We start from the raw sequence: 6,424 nt of genomic DNA on the forward strand, positions 1-6,424 counted from the left end.
TATTAATCGTTGTCCTAGCTAGAAAACGGGTTGTGCTTTTAACAAACTGTAAATGGGCTGTAGTAAATTCCCTTAGAATTCAAAAAAGGGTTGTACATTCTTACAAATCGCAAATGGGCTATAAGTTCTCTGCCACACACTTGTGGGCCTACTAAGTTGACGCGTCCCCTAAAAAAATAAGTTGACGCGTATGCAAGGCTTTGTCAACTTATTATAGTCAACACACAGTTCTAGCAGCAGTGGGCGTTGGATGTCTATCCAACGGATGTCGTGCTTCTTCTTCAATCTCGGATATTCTTAGCTTTGGCCGCCCAAAAAATGATTCCTCCCCCTGACATCTGGGGCGCACCGTTTCGGAGGCTGACCTATGGGCCTACTATGTTGGCGCGTACCAAGAGCTTTGTCAACTTAGTCAATGTCAACGATTCTAGCTTCAGTGACCGTACAATGTCCATCCAACGGCCATAGTGCTTCTTCAACCTCTGGTCTTCTTGCTCCATCCGCCCAAAGCAGCACCGATCATGCCGCATGCTCCTGCCTCCTGTGGCCGGCTGTCCTGCCGCGGAGGCCTCACCGCCCCTACTATTCCCGCTGCTGGCCAGGCCCTGCGACGATGGCAGCCTCACCGCAGCCAAACCAGTGAACCCTCGTACTCCTCCCCGCACAGGCTTCCACTGCCGCGTCTTCCCCGGCTCCGCGTCGTCCCTTTCTAGGCCTCACCGTCGTCCACTGCCGTGGTTCTCTCGGCGTGGCGTGGTCAACGTGGTCAAGGAACGACTTCCATAGGACATGGACTGTACGTGGAGAGGCTGACAGCTGGGTCCACAGCCATAGCAAGGAAGTGCCTCCTTATTACACGGAAAATAATGATACCTCCACCTGACAGCAGGGACCCACCGTACGGGCCACCATATTTCGTGAAAAAAAACATTTCCCCCCTGACTGCTGGGACCCACCAGCTACATCTTCGCACGCAAGGAAGTGCGTCCAGGCAAAAAAAACGATTCACCCCCCTGACTGTTGGGACCCACCAGCTACATCTTCGCACGCAAGGAAGTACGTTCGGGCAAAAAATAAAAATCGATTCGCCTTCATGACTGTTGGGACCCACCATCTACATCTTCGCATGCAAGGAAGTGCCTGACAGTCGGGACCCACCTGGTCGAAGCGTACGTAGCGTTGTCATTCTGGTCGCGAACGTGTATGTACATACTGGTCGATGCAGAGGCGCACACGTAGCATGTACACGTATGTACAATGGCCATGGTGCAAGTACATACGGGCGGAGTCTCGAACGCCTACTCGCGCATATGTACGGCCAGGGCTCGTGTACATGGCTGGGTCAGAATGGAGAAACAACATCGTCGTCGTGTTCACGGGGAGCCAACCGGCTGGGTTGGAATGGAATGCGTCGTCATGTTCATCAGGAGGGCTTGGACGGAATAGGCGATGGAAACGAGGCCTGGCGTACCACAAAACAGAGGAAATGGCCTTGTGTTTGACAAGCCACGTTCGAAACGGGATCCTTTTCATCGGGATGGGTCTGGCGTACCGCAAAACGGAGGAAATGGACCTCCTACAGTCAAAACGGGGGTCCTGTTGATCGGGAGGGGTGTGACGTACTGCAAAACAGACGAAACGGACTTGTGTTGGAGTGCTACGGTCGAAACGGGGGTCCTGTTCATCGGGAGGGGTGTGGCATACCGCAAAACGAGACTCCACGGGATACTGTTCATCTCCATCGTCGACCTCCTCCAGCCTCCACGGGTTACCGTCGACCTCCTCCAGGCTCCACGGGCTCCTGTTCATCCAGCCTCCACCACGCGCTACTCCACCGGCTACTGTTCAACCACCCCTCCACGGGCACCCCTCCACCATCTACTGTTCATCCAGCCCTCCACGGGGTCGTCCTATTCATCTAGCCCTCCACGGGGTCTTGTTCATCCAGCCCCAACTGGCTCGATCGAGGCAACGCCACGGGGTCCTGTTCATCCAGCCCCAACCAGCTCGATCGAGGCAACGCCACGGGGTCCTGTTCATCCACCCCCACCGCTCATTGTTCATCCACCCCCACCCCGTAACGCTCACTGTTCATCCATAGAGGCATCATCGATCGGCTTCAGTTAGCAGCAGTAGCGAAGGAACCGCTCGATCAGGTTCAGTTAACAGCCATCGATCAATCGCTCGGGTTCAGTAACGCGTAGCCTGTAGTTCAATCGCTCGGGTTCAGTTAGAGCCCAACGCCCCGCTCGGGTTCAGTTAGAGCCAACGCCTCGCACACACACACGTACGTGTACGAGAGAAACGCGCATCGCTCGGCCCCCGACCACCCACCGTAACCGGGAACTCCCCGAAATTTTCCTCGCCCTCACTTCTACCACGTTTTTTTCCGTCATGGACGACCCAAAGAATGTCATGCAGCTGCGTCTTCGGCCCGCCCAGGATGAAAAGCCCATTTTCTGTCATGATTTTTTGTCATAGAAGTAGGAGCCCACCACATCTATGATGATACCGGGTTTTGTCACAATTATCATCATAGAAGTGTCATATGTATGACAGAAAAAATTCGTTCGGCCCAAAATGTCACGTATGTGTCTTTTTTTGTAGTGTTCTCCCGTCAACTCACCAATTTCTGGCACCGTTACCCGGAAGGGATTGACAACCCCTTTAACACATCGGGTTGCAAGCATTTATTATTTCTGTGCAGGGTGTTGCTTGGTTCTCCTACTGGTTCGATAACCTTGGTCTCATCTGTCGGCGTTCTGGGAACGGGGGTACCCAGACTTGCCTGCCTGCGTCCTGTAGCATGGCTCAAGGAGTGGCCCAGTACAGCCCATCTTCGTCAACACAATCTCAAGACCCTCGCGAGGGGCCAAGCCTCGCGGGGCGGACGACAGGAAGCTTCTACAGGCGCAACCTCGTCAGGCTGGCTCGTGAGGAGGCGGAGAGATCAAGGCGGGGTACCTCACGAGGTGCCCGTGACGCAAGCCATGACGACCGAAGCCAGGCGGGCGTCGGCCTGGGCAGTGTCCTTGTTTCCCCTTCGGTGCAAAGGGGGCAAGCACATGCCAAGGCATCAGGGAAAGGTTACCGTTTCGGTGCAACAAGACCAAGACCAGCAGAACGATAGGATGGAGGTCATCGTGGAGCTCAGGAAGGTGACATCAGCAGAGCCTTTGGCAGGCGAGGACCAACTTTAGTCAGGATAAGTGTACTAGATGTTCCCCTTCAAAATGGCCAATTGTTGGCGCCCTTCCCGCTCATTATTTGGGAAGAGGACCAGGGCCTTGCTCTATAAATAGGACTAGCCGCCCTTAAGGCAAGGGGGAATAGAGGGGAGATCGACCATTCGAACCCTAGCCAGAACCACCACGCCAACACAAGAACTCCTCCCCTCGCGAGGCTGTTCTTCCCTTGTATTGTTCATCATCAGCCCCTGAGGCAATCCAGACACCACACACTGGAGTAGGGTATTACACCACAATGGTGGCCTGAACCAGTATAAACCTTGCGTCCCTTGTGTTGTTCTTCGTGTAGCCTAGATCCTTTGCGAGGCGACGAGACATGAGCCGGTAGGGGGAGTGATCTCCACGCGCACCCCAGAGTTCGAACCTTAAGGGTCTTCGGAACCCGAAATCCGACATTTGGAGCACCAGGTAGGGGTGCGCCGGAATCCTTCTCCCGCCGCCTCGGATTCCATCGCGTCGTCATCATCATGTCCGGCAACCGACGAGCAACCCCGACCCCTGGGCGGCCTGGCCCGCCCGCACCGAGCCACCCGCCCAGGGTGACCTCAACCTTGTGTCCCAGGCAGCCCGTGCTCCATAGGGCGCTGCGGGCTGCGGGCTGCGGGCGGCACGGCCAGGCATCGCCTGCTCTCACGCCGTGGCACGTGCGGTAGCAGCGAGGGCTTCAAGCCACGTCGCAGCCACAGCGCCGTACACCTGACGGGAACATGCGAATTCAAGGGCCGCGCTCACGGTGGAGCGAGAACTACTACGATGCAGGCTGCTGGAGGGCGGCCGCGACGTGCTACTGGAGCGGGTGGCAGAGCTCCTGGGCGCCGCCACCTCGGGGGCTCATCCCTTCTGCGCCCAGCTGCCACCCCAGGTCTAGGGCGGACTGTACGAAGGCCATGTACGCACCCATGCAGCTCCGAGCAGGTTCCAAGGCCTCACCAGCGCTAACCTGGCCATCAGCACCGGGCGACCAGCAGTGCCGGCTCCGCCTCCGACCAGCGAAGGGCATTTGCTGCGGCCCACGGCCCCGGCAGACCACCACACTACCACCCCCAAGACAACACTTCGAGCAGGACTGCATGGCACGTGGGGCGCTACAACGAGGCATTCGGGGCGGCGGCCCCAGAAGCTTATGTGCCCCACATGGTAGATCAAGGGCGCACATTGGAAGAAGACCATGGCTCGTTCCTTGGCCTAGTATGGGGGGAGGAGACGCCGGAAGCTGATCTCTTTTGGGAACCCCAGGAGAGCCTCGACGACCGCGCTGGTGGCAGCAACTATCGGGTACCGCTAGTTCCTTAGGAGCAAGCTTACGCTAACCATGGGTCACAGGAGGTACAGGTCGCCGCGGCAGATGGCTGCCCCAATCCAGCAGCTTCCTACCCCTCAGGAGGAGGGCACCGGGGGCTGCCGGAGAGGGGCCGAGATCCGGCCTCACCCCCACGGCGCTCGGAGCAAGGCGTCCTCAGGAGGTAGGCCCTCTGCCGGGAAGGTGCCCCAGGGCCTGCCCCCAGCAGAGGACCCGTGGTCGTCGGGGGAACCGCTGGCGACCACTCTATCCCATCGGCGGTGTCCTCGGTCTCTGACCGTCGTCGGTGGCAATAGAGTGTGGTGCAAGGCGGGGCTCTCCTCTAGCGATATGAAGCAAGGCCGGTACCTGTGAAGATGGCCCAGTGCCTGTTAAGCTCGCCACCCCGTGACACTCTCACGTAATAATGAGTGGGGCTGTACATGCCCCGGGTCTCCGAAGAGCCGCCCTCGGGCCTCGGGGGCTCCCGCCCACACCCAGTGGCAGCACTTAGCTCCGCGCTGGTGAGAAGACGTCGAAGACTAGACTAGGTGCCGGACGCGGCTTTTTTGCTTTTTTGCCTTTCTCTTGGTTGTCGAATTTCCTCGGTTTGAATTTAAGTTGGATTTGAGCTTGAGACTTGTGTGTGTTCGGGGAAGGGGTGTTTAGTCCCGTTCGAGCAATCTCTCGCGTTCTGGTTGCCGCTTTGCGTCCAGTCAGCATTAGCTGCCTCCCCTCGCGAGCCCCTCGTGAGTCGGGCCAGGCCAGGCACGTATGCAGCCCGGACTGCTGTCATTGTGCCCTCTCAGGAGGTTCTCGCCACAGGATCAGTGGGTCCACTCAGGAGAAACGCGGGGCACTGTGACCCCCGCAGGATCGCTCGGGGCCCGTCCTGGCCAAAGGAAAACAAGTCAACTATCCCATCATAGGGCCAATGGCTCAGCATAAGTGTGCATGCGGCGTCATGTCTAGAAGAACACCAATCGCAAACCTTTACACGAGGGGCTCTCCCTCCCAAAATGCTCTTATAATCTTCAGGGCCAAGACCGACTGTTTTGACACAGGGTAAATAGCGGAGGAGACGCGCGATCAATCAGACAAATCTCCCAATGCATATTCAGGGGCACCTCCGGAGTCATCACTGGCGTTGCTGGCCTCGCCATCGCCCATGCCGTCATCAGCATCCAGATCGTTCACCACGCCGCCTTCATCGGCAATTGTAACGCCCCGGATTCGATGCGCCAGGTGTCTGCCAGTTATTCGCCATGTTTGCCATGTCATTTGCTTGCGTGTTGCATTTTATCATGTCATCATTCGCATTGTGTCATCATGTGCATTGCATTGCATTGCATCGCATACATGTTCGTCTCATGCATCCGAGCCTTTTCCCAGTTGTCCGTTTTGCGATCTGGCACTCCTATGCCCTCCGGCGTCCCCCTTTTGTCTCTCGTTGTGAGCGGGTGTTAAATGTTCTCGGAATGGACCGAGGTTTGCCAAGCGGCCTTGGTATAGCACCGCTAGACCGCCTGTCAAGTTTCGTGCCATTTGGAGTTCGTTTGGTACTCCAATGGTTAACCGCGTAGCCCGAAACCCCCCTTTCTCTTTGCAGCCCAACACCCCTCCAAAGTGGCCCAAAACCCACCTAACTCAGCTCCATGCTCTCGGTCGTTCGATGACGATCGCGTGGCCGAAAACCGCTCCCCATTTGGACTCTCCTAGCTCCCTCTACCTATAAATATGTGGCCTCCCCCGAAAATCCGCGCAGATCAAACCCTGCCCTAACTTCCCTCCACGCCGCCGGACATGTCCATCTCGTCGCCGGACGCGTCCTCCGCCGCTTGCAGCCAATTAGGAGGCGCCACGTGTCCGCCGCGTGTCCCTTTCTCTCCCCCCGCGC

The sequence above is a fragment of the Triticum dicoccoides genome, chromosome 5B (assembly GCF_002162155.2).
Source record: "Triticum dicoccoides isolate Atlit2015 ecotype Zavitan chromosome 5B, WEW_v2.0, whole genome shotgun sequence".
Taxonomy (NCBI): domain Eukaryota; kingdom Viridiplantae; phylum Streptophyta; class Magnoliopsida; order Poales; family Poaceae; genus Triticum; species Triticum dicoccoides.